At 41.8% G+C, this 16,203-nt stretch overlaps 2 long non-coding RNA genes across 2 annotated transcripts; both read right to left on the reverse strand.

Annotated features, from left to right (window-relative positions):
* Positions 1-8,975: 8,975 nt before the first annotated feature.
* LOC120291474 lies at positions 8,976-11,005 on the reverse strand. The gene is made up of 2 exons (XR_005549512.1): positions 10,684-11,005; positions 8,976-9,290 (listed from the first exon to the last, which is right to left on the reverse strand). It is a non-coding gene; the product is annotated as an uncharacterized LOC120291474 (long non-coding RNA).
* A 1,806-nt stretch (positions 11,006-12,811) lies between these two features.
* Positions 12,812-13,384, reverse strand: LOC120291343. Its single transcript, XR_005549344.1, has 3 exons — positions 13,265-13,384; positions 12,908-12,943; positions 12,812-12,822 (listed from the first exon to the last, which is right to left on the reverse strand). It is a non-coding gene; the product is annotated as an uncharacterized LOC120291343 (long non-coding RNA).
* Between the last annotated feature and the right edge of the window lie 2,819 nt (positions 13,385-16,203).

Here is a 16,203-nt window from a genome sequence, read left to right on the forward strand (position 1 = left end):
AAATGCTTTCCTAAATCTCGAACCCGGAGTAGCGCTGGATCTCCATACAGTGAACTTTTGGCGGATTCAACTTTCAAAACTGTTCCACCAATTGGTGTATAGGTCTATCCGCAACTACATTCCCGGTGGAACCCCAAGCAGTGGAATAACAGTGGAGCAAGTGCAGCGGCAATAGCAAAGCGTTGGCAAATGCTGATTTTGAGCCTTTGTCCCATCAAATCTCTCATCGCTTCTAGCGCCCGCATGATCCCTATAGTTCCTGGATCACCGTGTGCTGCAAGCACTCCCACCAACCGGCGGAACCGGTTGCGGTGCTACACCACTAGCACTAGCCTGAGCCGGCGCTTTACCCCTATTACCTCGGGCACCGCCTCTAGTTGGCGTCTTAGCCCGAGTAATTAGTCTAATCGCCCTTTTCCTAGGCGTTCTTTGATCTTGCTCACTCATGGTGCAGATTCTTTATAGACACCTGCTTCCAATTCTAACACTCGATTAGAATTTTAGTGAGCTCACAAACAAACAATCAATCAGCTACCACTCACATGCATTAGCATATTAACAAATCTTTCCTACTAACTATCCCATGACTCATCGCACCTTATCACTCCAAACACTAACCTTGCTCCGATACCATTCAAACGGGATGTCACGACCCGAACCCCGGGCACATGCACATCCCTCAATGGTCGATTTTAAATTTGCAACATCCCGTGAATTGTTGCCGACCCATTCATTTATTTTGCACATGCGAAACGTAAATAATCTCCATACAACAAAACAAAGGGGATAGAAACGTAGGATATTATTTTTCACAAACCACAACTACAACATTATCGTATCTATGTAAATAGACCAGTTTAACACCCCAAGGTTTGATACAAAAGTGAAGCTATTCGATTAACCACTAACTAAGCTTCTATTTATAAAACTGGGTTTACTATTACAATACCATACTTCAATATCTCGGGGTGAGCTATCACCCTACATCCGCCTTGACGGAAAACCCGTCATCACTTGGAAGGAGATAGTGAGAATCCTATTCATCCTTTACTGCGACCGACTGTACACGATCCAGCCTTCCTCCATTTAGGGACCTGAAAATGTTAGCCCACTAAGGGGTGAGATCACATCTCAGCGAGTAAATCTCCTAATTCCAGATTAGGTGAAGGGTACATCCAGCATGCAATCTAATCACATTTCTTACCACTCTTTAACACCAGCAAGTTCCTGCATATTAGCATCAAATAAAATATTCCTAACAGTGTCAAGTTCACACATCACAGAATACTTTAACATAAGCATATGCAAGGTGTGAATATCCATGTAAGCATACAGGCCATAGTCAATGCAATGGATAACAGTCTTCCGGCAAAACCGGGCATCTTATATGTCACAAATAATGTCAATGCTCAGATAACAGTCTTCTGGCATAACCGGGCATCGCCTCACACCGTTGAGCGCGGCAACGTCTACATCTAGACGGCATTCCAATTAAGGAGCATCGGTCCAGCCTCCACTGTGACCGGCATCCGTGACGTGGGGCATTCCCGAAGGAGCATCGTCCGCCCAAAGGCACGTGACGGAATCATGTCGTGAATGCATATCTTCAATGTCACATTTCAATAATCAATTATATACAGCATCCATAGCATCAATTGAGAAATTTCGTAGCAAGAATACTTCAAAACAACCATACATTCTTACTAGCCCAAATTCACAGAAAACTGTCCAATTACGTTCTCCCAAATTCGAAGTCAGAAACCCACTCATATGAACTCGAAAATTCTCAAATTTGGACACGTGTTAGAAAACATAAAAAAAAAAAACATTTTTCATGAAGACACCGAGATCCAAATCTCTCTGGATTCGGCCCAGAAATTCTTTCTATCCAGCACAAAAATCGGATCCAGTCCCAGAGAGCCAAACCCATCGAAATCAGTACGTTTTTGGGTCGAAATATGCTTCGTTTGACTTGAAATTTAAGTATGTTAAACTAAAAGTTATGACAAACAACTTTTGTGAAGGAACCAATTGGAAATTCTGCCTCTAAAGGTCATTAACAGCCATCGGAATCATAATAGGTCACGGATTACAAGACTGTCCGATTACTGTTCCGAGGATGACGTCATTAAAATTGTCATCTTTTAATTTCTAAAAATTAAGAGAAAAATATATGTTGTTATTTAAGATGTTCACAACGTTTCTTCAGAACAAAATCCTTTCAAAATCGCAACACAAAGTTGTCTACAAAATTAGCAAAACATACACGTTCTAGAAACTGTTTCAGTAATCAACTACTGTTCTAGTCCGAATTTTCCACCACGACTTTTGTTTTGCTCTCTACGCCTTATCCAAGCTTTTCTATGTCTATCATAATGTCCCTAACTAAGATCTATCCATATATAACATCATCTACATGTTTTTAACTTGTACAAATTCCTAATAGAGGTACTCAACCCCTAGTCCAAATTTAGAAGACAACTCACCTAAACACAGCTAACGGCGGCTCTTTTGGTGCTTGAACAGCAACACAGAGATCAGCCTTGATCCTCTTGGTGATGGTGTTGAGTCGAAGCCGCAGAAGATTGTGAAGTGGTATGATGGCAACGGCAACACACAAACTTATAAATTTTTCGGTAGAGGAAACTAAGTATGGAGTTTGGTCGTTCAAGAGGGAGCAGAAATGGAAGTATAACGTTCAAGGAAAAGAAAACAACGGCTTGTACGTTGAAAAAGACAAGGAAGAAGAATAAACTAAGAGGAGGAAAAGGGAAAGCTGGAAACTGCCGTGTAAAATACAGCAGGCAATATGCGTAAGAAAAAGGATGGGGAAGGAGAGTGAAAGTTGCTGGGAAGTTTCATTGAAGTTTCCCTTAGTCTTTGGCCTAATTTTCCATGGAAACTTTGGCCACCCATCACCCTCATTGGCCCCACCAAGTTTCCAATCATGTCTCTTCTAAATAGGATGAAAGAAAAGGTTGAGTCCCTAAGAACTGCTGAATCCGAATTTTGGAATGGATTCTCGTAGCTTTTTCCCATGGATGTTGAGTCCTTTCCCTATCAAGTGGTCCCCCCCTATCTTTTCCAAGCCAATATCCATCAAATGCTAAGTAAATTGAGGTGAAGTTGTAGGAGAGAGGAGTCCTACGAATTTCCTTTTGAGGAGACATCTTTTTTATTTAATTACCAATCTAATATCCCATTCAATAGGGTCAAGTCCTTTAGTAACCAATTATAATGCCTCTTAAATTGTTTCACATTAGAGGTCTTAAAATCCTACTTAAAATGTGGCAATTCCTTTGCTCTTCTAATTTGCTGATCTTGCATATTTCGTGAACAAATCCTATCATCCATAAATTTTGAGAAGACGCAACAATTTCCTTGGGATGAATTGTGACACGTGACAATTCTTAATTTCTGTAATCGACATCATTTCCTCGGTTAATTTCAGTCAAAATGTGATTTCTAGCACAAACTTAAACTATCGGTTAGTTTTTGGGAACTTTTGGTGCACCGACCCGTGGTCGATTATTCCCGAGCCACGATATATATATTTTCGACGCATTAGCAACTCTCGATTGTCGTGAAAAATCTCGAGATTTCACTACGAGCACAAAAACAAAACAAATGAAAAATCGGTTAGTGCCGATCGACGAGAAATTTGTAAATTAGTTGGAATCACCCAAGCCTAATTTTATTTCTATCGAATCGACCTATTTCCGATTTCGATAGATTTTCGACTGTGCCGAACTGATCCTTGTAGACTAACACGGTCGAGCAAGCCGATTCCCTGGTCGAATTTTCAAGTCTCTGTTGCACCAAAATTCTTTAATAACTTTCCCGATTAGTCAAGTTATCTCATGAGTGATCAGCTCAGAGAATAGCGCTATAGGCACGTCGACGAAAAGCCCGAATTATTCAATTGAAAACAGAAGCGAAAAATCAGACTGTCACAATTCTTCCTCTTATAAAAATTTCGTCCCTCGAAATTTAAGTCGTTACATCTTTCAAATAAAAAAGATAAGGGTATTGTTCTTTCATGGCATCTTCTCTTTCCCAGGTTTCTCCTTCTGTGCCGTGATGTTGCCAAACCACTTTGACCAACGGAATTGTCTTGGTACGTAAGACCCGCTCTTTTCGATCCACAATTTGAATTGGTCTCTCGTACGATACTCCTTCATCCACGTCCAATTCTTCAAAATTCAGTACGTGGGTTGGGTCAGTTCATACTTCCTTAACATCGATACGTGGAAGACATTGTGAACTTGAGCAAGTCTTGGCGGCAACGCAAGTCGATATGCCAAAGTCCCTATTCTTTCCAGAATTTCAAAGGGACCTACGTACCTTGGACTTAATTTTCCTTTCTTGCCGAAGCGTGAAGTACCCCTCATTGGCGACACCTTCAAGAATACGTGCTCACCAACTTGAAATTCTAATGGCCTTCGCCGCTTGTCAAAGATAGCTTTTCGACGACTTTGGGCAGTCTTTAATCTGTTTACATAACAATAACTGCGTCTATTGACTGCTGAACTACCGGGCTCCGTGATCTTTCGTTCTCCTACTTCATCCCAACACACTGGCGTTCTACACGCCCGGCCATACAACGCTTCAAAAGGAGCCATTTGGATGCTCTGTTGATAACTATTGTTGTAGGCAAATTCGACAAGATGAAGTTGTTCTTCCCAGCTTCCTTTAAAGTCAAGCACACAAGCGCGTAGCATATCTTCAAGGATTTGAATGGTCCTTTCAGATTGACCATCTGTCTGAGGATGATAAGCTGTACCATATTGCAGCTTTGTTCCTAAAGCGGCTTGAAGACTTTTCCAAAATGCAGCCGTAAATCTCGGGTCTCGATCTGAGGTGATTGTCACTGGCACTCCATGTAGGCGGACAACTCGACGGACGTATAGCTCGCAAGCCGGTCTAAATCATGATCTTTCCGTACCGCAATGAAATGAGCCGACTTAGTCGGGCCTGTCGACTATTATCCAAATGGAATCATTACCTCTCGACTCCTCGGTAACCCGTCACAAAATCCATTGTGATGTGCTCCCATTTCCACTGGGAATTTCGAGAGGTTGTAAAAGTCCTCCCGGCTTGCAAGGCCGAGCTTTAATTTGCTGACATGTTAGACATTTGGCTACATGCTTGGCTATGTCCGTTTTCATACCGGACCACCAATAGTGTTGTCGCAAATTCTGATACATTTTTGTACTGCCAGGATGTATACTGTAACTACTACGGTGTGCTTCTGACAAGATTTCCTCTTTAAGTTCTGCATCATCGGGTACACACAATCGTCCTCTGAATCTCAACATTCCGTCTTCTGAAATTTGAAAATCTAGTTTTCTCTTTCCTACCTCCTCTTGTACAATCTTCTGGATTTTTGGGTCGGTCCATTGGAGTGTTTTAATTCTCATTTGAAGTTCCGGTTCAATTCTAAGAGTAGCCATAAGATTTGAAATGTGGCCTACTTCAAACTTAAAGTCAGAATCTCTAATCTTCTCGATTAAAGCCCACTCCTTGAGCACCATCTGTGCTACTGAAGATTTCCGACTTAGAGCATCTCGCAACTTTGTTGGTTTTTTACCGGGTGATATAAAATATCACAATCATAATCCTTCGAAGTTCCATCCAACGACGCTGTCTCATGTTTAGTTCCTTCTGAGAAAATAAATACTTGAGACTTTGATGGTCTGTATAGATCTGGAATCTTTCTCCACATAGATAATGTCTCCAAATCTTCAGAGCGAAGATGATTGCAGCAAGTTCTAAGTCATGCGTCGGGTAATTTAATTCATGAGGTCTTAACTGACGGGACGCGTATGCAACAACTCTGCCATGTTGCATCAACACGCAACCCAATCCCCTAAACGACGCATCACTGTAGATCTCATATCCTCCAGGACCAGAGGGTATGGTCGGCACAAAGTGCAGTTAGCTTTTGCTTGAGTTGCTGAAAACTATCTTCGCACTTGTCCGTCCATATGAACTTCTTCCTTCTTCGCAGGCGGGTCAACGGTGAAGCTAATGCTGAGAATCCTTCTACAAACCGTCCGTAATATCCTCGCTAACCCCAGAAAACTTCTGACTTCGTCACCGTAGTCGGTCTTGGCCAATTCATTATCGCTTCTATCTTGCTTGGATCTACAGAGATTCCTTCTTTAGAAATCACGTGTCCGAGAAAAGCAACCCGAGTCAACCGAACTCGCACTTGCTAAACTTGGCATACAACTCGTGAGTTCTTAGAGTCTCGAGCACCGTTTCAAATGTCTTTCATGCTCCTCTACACTTTTAGAGTACACCAGATATCGTCGATGAACACTATCACAAACCGATCCAAGTACTCCTTGAAAACTCGGTTCATCAGATCCATGAAAGCAGCCAAGCGTTCGTCAATCCGAACGGCATTACCGTGAATTCATAATGGCCGTATCGGGTACGAAATGCTGATTTGGGGATGTCCTCCTTCCCGATCCTCAGCCGATGATATCCCGTCCTCGTGTCGATTTTAGAAAATATCGACGCTCCTTGCAAATCGGTCAAATAGGTCGTCTATCCTTGGCAACGGATATTTATTCTTAATGGTCATCTGATTAAGTTGTCGGTAGTCGATGCACAGACGTAATGAACCGTCTTTCTTTTTCACAAACAGAACTGGAGCTCCCCAAGGTGATGCACTGGGGCGTATGAATCCCTTATCCAACAATTCATGCATCTGCACCTTCAGTTCTTTTAATTCTGACAATGCCATTTGATAAGGAGCCTTAGAAGTTGGTTCCGTCCCTAGGGCTAATTCTATCACAAATTCTATCTCCCTTTCTGGCGATAGACCTGGCAATTCTTTCAGGAACACGTTTGGAAATTCTTGTACTACCGCAATGTCTTCGACTCTCAACTCCTCAATCAAGTTGTGTCGATGACATTTGCCAAATAACTCGACAACCCTCGTCTAACAATCGGGTTGCCTCGAGTGATGAGATGAGGGCACCGAAAGTCCTCCCGACTTCCACTAAATTCGAAACTTTCACTCTCTACCGGATTGAACTGAATCGCTTACGATAGCAGTCCATCTTGGCTCGTTGCTTGGTGAGCCACCCATGCCAATTATTACATCGAAATCATACATGGCTAGAACTATCAAGTCTATTCTCCCTCTTGTTCACCAATTATCAACTTACAACTGGACAACCCATCGTAGACGTATTCTATCTTTTAATGGCGTTGATATACTAACAGCCGATTCCAACAATTTAGGATTTAATCCTATTAACTTAATGAATCGATCAGCTATAAATGAATGAGTTGCACCAGGATCAAATAAAGCGTATGCTGGATGATCATTCAGGGAAACCATACCTGTGATCACGTTCGGTGCATCCTCTGCCTGACCTCTGGTGATGGCATATGTCCTTCCGCGTGCTGGAGGTCTAACTGGTTCACCCTGATGTGCGTTTGGGGGTACATATCCCCTATTCTGACCTATCGGCGGTGGAGGCGGTAGTTGTTGTCCCATCGATCGCCTGGGACAATCTTTGACCTGGTGGCCTTGTTGACCACAACCATAACAGGCTCCTGTCCTAGTATAGCATGGTGCAGATCCGTGTTGTTTTCCACAGAAACGGCAGGCTCCATTATTGCTGGGTGCTGACTTACCCACCCCACCTTTCCTATTAGGTGGAATGGGGTACCTTCTCCCGACCATGGGCTTCTTCCCGAACCTGATACTGTTTCTATGTGCATTAAACCTGACCCCGACGCAAAGCTTGTTCATTCGATCCCTTTCTATCGGTTGCGCTCGTCGATAGATTTCCCGATAGTCATGCAGTCAAAAGGCACCAACGGTTGCTTCACTCCAATCGAAGACCATTTTTGAACCTTCTAGCCTTTTCTTCAGATCCTCTATCAGCCTTGGAGCATATTGAGAAAGCTCGCAAACTTGACCTCGTACCGGTCAACATCATTGATCCCCGGCGAAGACGTTGGAATTCTTCCATTTTCTCGCTCTCGGCGTTCTTTGAGAAATACTGTTCATTGAATGCCCTAAGGAAGGCATCCCATGTTGGAACTACTCCTTCGGAAATATGGTCTCTTGAATAGCTGTCCACCGTATACCGGCACTATCCTCGCAATTGATAAACCGCGAGATACTTTCTCTTCTTCATTGCACCTTAAAAGTGCAAATGCTTTCCCTAAATCTCGAACCCGGCCGAGAAGCGCTTCGGATCTCCCTGACCAAACTGAACTTTGGCGGATTCAACTTCAAAACTGTTCCACCAATTGGTGTATAGGTCTATCCGCAACTACATTCCCGGTGGAACCTCAAAGAGTGGAATAACAGTGGAGCAAAGAAAAGCAGCAGAATAGCAGCGTTGGCGCTTTTGCTTGATTTTGAGCCCGCTGTCCCATCAAATCTCTCATCGCTTCTAGCGCCCGCATGATCCCTATAGTTCCCGGATCACCAGGTGCTGCTACCCCAGCACCAACCGGCGGAACCGGTTGCGGTGCTACACCACTAGCACTAGCCTGAGCCGGCGCTTTACCCCTATTACCTCGGGCACCGCCTCTAGTTGGCGTCTTAGCCCGAGTAATTAGTCTAATCGCCCTTTTCCTAGGCGTTCTTTTGATCTTGCTCACTCATGGTGCAGATTCTTTATAGACACCTGCTTCCAATTCTAACACTCGATTAGAATTTTAGTGAGCTCACAAACAAACAATCAATCAGCTACCACTCACATGCATTAGCATATTAACAGTCTTTCCTACTAACTATCCCATGACTCATCGCACCTTATCACTCCAAACACTAACCTTGCTCTGATACCATTCAAACGGGGATGTCACGACCAACCCCGGGCACATGCACATCCCTCAATGGTCGATTTTAAATTTGCAACATCCCAGGAATTGTTGCCGACCCATTCATTTATTTTGCACATGCGGAAACGTAAATAATCTCCATACAACAAAACAAGGGATAGAAACGTAGGATATTATTTTTCACAAACCACAACTACAACATTATCGTATCTATGTAAATAGACCAGTTTAACACCCCAAGGTTTGATACAAAAGTGAAGCTATTCGATTAACCACTAACTAAGCTTCTATTTATAAAACTGGGGTTTACTATTACAATACCATACTTCTCAATATCTCGGGGGTGAGCTATCACCCTACATCCAGTCTTGACGGAAAACCCGTCATCACTTGGAAGGAGATAGTGAGAATCCTATTCATCCTTTACTGCGACCGACTGTACACGATCCAGCCTTCCTCCATTTAGGGACCTGAAAATGTTAGCCCACTAAGGGGTGAGATCACATCTCAGCGAGTAAATCTCCTAATTCCAGATTAGGTGAAGGGTACATCCAGCATGCAATCTAATCACATTTCTTACCACTCTTTTAACACCAGCAAGTTCCTGCATATTAGCATCAAATAAAATATTCCTAACAGTGTCAAGTTCACACATCACAGGAATACTTTAACATAAGCATATGCAAGGTGTGAATATCCATGTAAGCATACAGGCCATAGTCAATGTAACAGATAACAGTCTTCCGGCAAAACCGGGCATTTCATATGTCACAAATGATGTTAATGCTCAGATAACAGTCTTCCGGCATAACCGGGCATCGCCTCACACCGTTGAGCGCGGCAACGTCTACATCTAGACGGCATTCCCGAAAGAGCATTGGCCCAGCCTCCACTGCGACCGGCATCTGTTGACGTGGGGCATTCCCGAAGGAGCATCGTCCGGCCCAAAGGCACGTGACGGAATCATGTCGTGAATGCATATCTTCAATGTCACATTTCAATAATCAATTATATACAGCATCCATAGCATCAATTGAGAAATTTCGTAGCAAGAATACTTCAAAACAACCATACATTCTTACTAGCCCAAATTCACAGAAAACTGTCCAATTACGTTCTCCCAAATTCGAAGTCAGAAACCCACTCATATGAACTCGAAAAATTCTCAAATTTGGACACGTGTTAGAAAACATAAAAAAAAACATTTTTCATGAAGACACCGAGATCCAAATCTCTCTGGATTCGGCCCAGAAATTCTTTCTATCCAGCACAAAAATCGGATCCAGTCCCAGAGAGCCAAACCCATCGAAATCAGTACGTTTTTGGGTCGAAATATGCTTCGTTTGACTTGAAATTTAAGTATGTTAAACTAAAAGTTATGACAAACAACTTTTGTGAAGGAACCAATTGGAAATTCTGCCTCTAAAGGTCATTAACAGCCATCGGAATCATAATAGGTCACGGATTACAAGACTGTCCGATTACTGTTCCGAGGATGACGTCATTAAAATTGTCATCTTTTTAATTTCTAAAAATTAAGAGAAAAATATATGTTGTTATTTAAGATGTTCACAACGTTTCTTCAGAACAAAATCCTTTCAAAATCGCAACACAAAGTTGTCTACAAAATTAGCAAAACATACACGTTCTAGAAACTGTTTCAGTAATCAACTACTGTTCTAGTCCGAATTTTCCACCACGACTTTTGTTTTGCTCTCTACGCCTTATCCAAGCTTTTCTATGTCTATCATAATGTCCCTAACTAAGATCTATCCATATATAACATCATCTACATGTTTTTAACTTGTACAAATTCCTAATAGAGGTACTCAACCCCTAGTCCAAATTTAGAAGACAACTCACCTAAACACAGCTAACGGCGGCTCTTTTTGGTGCTTGAACAGCAACACAGAGATCAGCCTTGATCCTCTTGGTGATGGTGTTGAGTCGAAGCCGCAGAAGATTGTGAAGTGGTATGATGGCAACGGCAACACACAAACTTATAAATTTTTCGGTAGAGGAAACTAAGTATGGAGTTTGGTCGTTCAAGAGGGAGCAGAAATGGAAGTATAACGTTCAAGGAAAAGAAAACAACGGCTTGTACGTTGAAAAAGACAAGGAAGAAGAATAAACTAAGAGGAGGAAAAGGGAAAGCTGGAAACTGCCGTGTAAAATACAGCAGGCAATATGCGTAAGAAAAAGGATGGGGAAGGAGAGTGAAAGTTGCTGGGAAGTTTCATTGAAGTTTCCCTTAGTCTTTGGCCTAATTTTCCATGGAAACTTTGGCCACCCATCACCCTCATTGGCCCCACCAAGTTTCCAATCATGTCTCTTCTAAATAGGATGAAAGAAAAGGTTGGAGTCCCTAAGAACTGCTGAATCCGAATTTTGGAATGGATTCTCGTAGCTTTTTCCCATGGATGTTGAGTCCTTTCCCTATCAAGTGGTCCCCCTATCTTTTCCAAGCCAATATCCATCAAATGCTAAGTAAATTGAGGTGAAGTTGTAGGAGAGAGGGAGTCCTACGAATTTCCTTTTTGAGGAGACCTCTCTTTTTATTTAATTACCAATCTAATATCCCATTCAATAGGGTCAAGTCCTTTAGTAACCAATTATAATGCCTCTTAAATTGTTTCACATTAGAGGTCTTAAAATCCTACTTAAAATGTGGCAATTCCCTTGCTCTTCTAATTTGCTGATCTTGCATATTTCGTGAACAAATCCTATCATCCATAAATTTTGAGAAGACGCAACAATTTCCTTGGGATGAATTGTGACACGTGACAATTCTTAATTTCTGTAATCGACATCATTTCCTCGGTTAATTTCAGTCAAAATGTGATTTCTAGCACAACTTAAACTATCGGTTAGTTTTTGGGAACTTTTGGTGCACTGACCCGTGGTCGATTATTCCCGAGCCACGATATATATTTTCGACGCATTAGCAACTCTCGATTGTCGTGAAAAATCTCGAGATTTCAATTACGAGCACAGGGTACCAAAACAATGAAAAATCGGTTTAGTGCCGATCGACGAGAAATTTGTAAATTAGTTGGAATCACCCAAGCCTAATTTTATTTCTATCGAATCGACCTATTTCCGATTTCGATAGATTTTCGACTGTGCCGAACTGATCCTTGTAGACTAACACGGTCGAGCAAATGATTCCTGGTCGAATTTTCAAGTCTCATTTGCACCAAAATTCTTTAATAACTTTCCCGATTAGTCAAGTTATCTCATGAGTGATCAGCTCGAGAGAATAGCGCTATAGGCACGTCGACGAAAAGCCCGAATTATTCAATTGAAAACAGAAGCGAAAAATCAGACTGTCACACCCGACATCCCCGTCGTTGTCATTGTCGTCATCGTCGCCATCGTCCCTACACTTGTACACAGATCTCCGCCCCCACCTCGCTCTCCCCGCCGCCGCCGCCGCAACCACGCGCCCCTCTTCGCCTCTCCACAGCCGCTCCGCCACCTCCTCCTCCTCCTCCTCATCCTCTCCCTCCCCGCCTCCGCCGTAGCCCTTGGCGATGGTAGCCTCGCCCAGCCTTGGCGAGGGCCGTCTCGCCGGATCTAGCGGGGCCTCACCCTTGCCAGTGGCCGGCAAGGCTGACCTCGCCAGATCTGGTGGGGCCTTGCCCTCATCGGCTCTCGCCTTCGGTTGGCGGGGGCAAGCCTCGCTAGTGGCCGGCGAGGCTGACCTTGCTGGCCCTCGCCGTTGACCGGCCAAATGAAGAAGAAGGTGAAAAAGAAAAAAATAAATAAAAAGTTAAAAAAATATTAAAAAATTCGAAAAAATTATTAAAAAATTGCCTCACCGGCCGGCTGTCCCCCGCTAGCATCCACGTCAGTGCCGGCCGGCCAATTTTGGCTGGATGGACTAAATTGGCACAATTATAAAATGTTTAGGACTAAATTGGCAAAAAAAAAGTTTTAGGATTGAATTGGCACAATTGCAATAGGTTTAGAACTTTTTTGGTAATTCTCCCTATAAACATCCTATCCAGATTGCATCACTAAAATATGGTTAAATTCCTATTATCTGATTGACGAAGGACCAAATGTTCTCATATGATCATGTTACCATTTCTGGGTTTAGCTCTGGGATATTGATTTCTACCTGAAATGTTCACAAGAAGAGCAGCATGAGTTTGGCTTTGGGAGTAACATGCGTATTTTGATGAGGAAAACCGTAATAAGATGAAACAGGGTAAATCTGTTTGAGTAGGAGGTTCCCCCTAAATTTCCAGCTTTGGATTCTTTTTCTATCAGAAAAAAGAGGACCAGCTTCATTTAAAGTATCAAAAGTCATGTGTCTGGAACTATAAGAACAAGTGAACATATAGAAAATATGACCCCCTAGGATATCTAAATCTCTCGTTAGTATCTTTCTTCGAGTAATTCAGGCCAATGAAAACAGCATTAAAGACGAATATCCTACCTTTAGTCTTGTTTTTCCATCAATATGGCTCTCTGTGTAGCTTGAAGCACATCATCATAGAAATATGTCCTGATTTCTCGAATGAGGAATGTAATTCAACCCAGTAGGTATTCCCCGCCATTTACCCTCTAGGATGCTAAAGCAAAATATGGCAAAAATATAGCATAGATATTAATCAAAACTCTGCAGATCCACTATGCAGCTTTCAAACTGGGAACAAGGATAAATTATAGTATGATGAAGTACCTCCTTTTTAGTTGCCTGATTTGATGGCAGTGAGATCCTAGGTATAGGGTTCCCTGAAAGAAACGTCACAGGCTTCCAAGACATTGAGACTGAGAAACTCGACATTTATGAATTGCAACATCAACCCTTTCTTTGATGGATCCCTCACAAAAGGACTTGGGTCAATTTTCTCAGCAAAGATAATAATTGTCCTGCAATACATTCCTTACCAGTCTTTCCACAATACTTCCTTCAGTTAAGCAAAACTAATCCTTTACATTGTGCTTCTAGACGATTCCATGAGAAGTAGCTCATCCTTCAAATCATTTAAAGTTGGCTATACTTTCCTAAGCTTTGCTACTTTGCTAATTCTACATCAACACATCCTTTCAGTCAATGAGTGGAAGTCACTATCCTTCATTTCTTTCTAAAAATTGGTGGCCTCCCACTTCAAGGAAAAGAAAAAGAAACTCATGATAGAAGCATCAAAGTAGAGTGATCCCAATTGCACTTTGGATGATATTACTCATACCTAATTTTGTTGTTTTTGCTTTATCTTTTTGGACCCTTGACAGCACCGAGTCCACTTCACTGAAAACCACATCTTTAGGGCGATTTTCATCAATCTGCACTCTCTAAAATGCAATCCATGACAGGTCATCTGCAATTACCATACAATTTTTGATGAGAAGTGGAAGAAAGAGTCAGTTGAGAGCACGTGACGACCTTATTTATTAGCTCAAGTAGGTCGATAAAATAGCCTGAGCATTTTGCTTGTATATTTCCAAGCGTGACTTTACCTAATACAAAAATCAAAAGTGAAATTACACCAAGGAAATGTTGGTAGATGACCAAAAGTAGCTAATCGGGCCTATGCACTAATTAGAAAGTGACGGTTTTCACGGAGCATAAGCAGGCATATGTGTCACAGACTCCTACTCACCAACAGTGTTAATGCTTGCCGTGTGAATATTTTGATTGTGCGGTGATTCTAGTGTGAGCTGGAGATAAGGTTTGACTCAAATGCGAATTGGAACAATTAATAGTGGTCAACAACAATCAAAACAAACCTAAGTACAATATGGGATATAGAAAATGAAAAATTCAGGTGGAAAATGATGAAATATTAAGGAAACGTTTGTTTCGCGGAAAATATGGCGTTTTCGGAAAATATTTTCCAGAAAACTATTTTTTAGGAAAATGTAAATATCTTTTAGTGGAAAACATTTTCTTCTAATTTAGAAGACCCTTTTTTTTTTACATGTTCCCCAAGTAATTTATTTTTTGTGAAACGAATGCCGGAAAATCCAAAAAATGTTTTCTTCAAATTTATTTTTCATGAAACGAATGGAGCCTAAGTGAAACTATTTTGAGTGGAAAATGAATAAATTTGACCTAATTATTTTGCCAAAGGGAAAGGAGACAAAAGAAGAAAATTATCAACCTTTTCCTCTCCTCTTTCATCAGAAAATTTTAAATTTTGGATATTAAGTATTTTGGCCCAATATGAAAAATACAAATTAAAGAAAAGAACTACAAAACCCGAATTTAAGTTGTAAGGGGCCGTTCGGTTCACGAAAATTATTGGTGTTCGTTTTCAATGTAAAGGAAACTGAAATTTTCCCATTTCCCCCCTGAGGCATCGCGTCAAGCTCCAGGCCAGATCGACCACCTAAAAAATAAAAACATCCAGGCCAGCTTCTCCATTCCTTGAACTAATTAAAAGACAAAAGTACAACAGTGGGCTATCGAGAAAAATCGTCTTACCAAATTTAGGAAACGCTGATGAAATTGGCAACACATCTCGACAAAGAATAGCGTGGCCTGCTTTTATTTAACTTCGGAAGAAAACGCGAATCGTTCCGACATCGTAGCTGAGGTGCTCGACTCATCGAAGCATTATTTTCATCAATCAATTGCTTCTCTGCCGCAGCGGTGCAATGAACATACGAGATTCCACTAAGTTGCATCGCTGAACGTCTTTTTAGAGTCTAGACGCCTTGGAGTCCTGGAGCTCTGTGGAGATCTGTGATCTCCACAAGTTCATGCTCAATTCAACCCCATCGTTCCATTAGATCTTCAAAATTTGACAGTCGTAGACAATTTTCGGAGGCCTTGCAGTTGAATCCCAAACTCATGTCGGACTCTTTATGCCGTGATCATCACGAAGCTTCGCACATCCTTCAATGTTCAAATATTTCAGGTTATCGAAGCACGAGAGGTCTGGTAATGTTTCAATGGATGTGCACCCCTCGATATCTAAGCGTTCCAAGTTTTCCAATCTCTCGAGACCTTTAATTTCAACTAGATTGTGGCAGTATTTAGCACGTAATTGCTTCAGATGTGTCAATTGTGAAAGGTCTGGTCTTATAAGGTACTCACAGGAACATATATCCAGCTTCTCCAAGTTTTTCAATCTGTCAACGCCTTGAACTTGAATCAGATCATCATTCACTAAGGAAAACTCATATCCAAGTATCCCAAGGACTCTGCATGTTCAAGGACGTCAAATTTGGATAACTTCTTGCTTCCAAGTACACTTAGATGTACTAAGGATTTTAATGCTCCCAGACCCTTGATTTCTGTCAGCTCATGGCAATTTTCAATTTTTAATTGTGACAACAATTCCAAACTTGACAAACTTGGCAACTCTTTCAACTTATCACAGTTGTAGATAGAAAGCTTCAATATTGCCGAGGGAAGCTCTGGCATGG

Source organism: Eucalyptus grandis, chromosome 3, assembly GCF_016545825.1.
Source record: "Eucalyptus grandis isolate ANBG69807.140 chromosome 3, ASM1654582v1, whole genome shotgun sequence".
In the NCBI taxonomy this organism is placed as follows: Eukaryota; Viridiplantae; Streptophyta; class Magnoliopsida; order Myrtales; family Myrtaceae; genus Eucalyptus; species Eucalyptus grandis.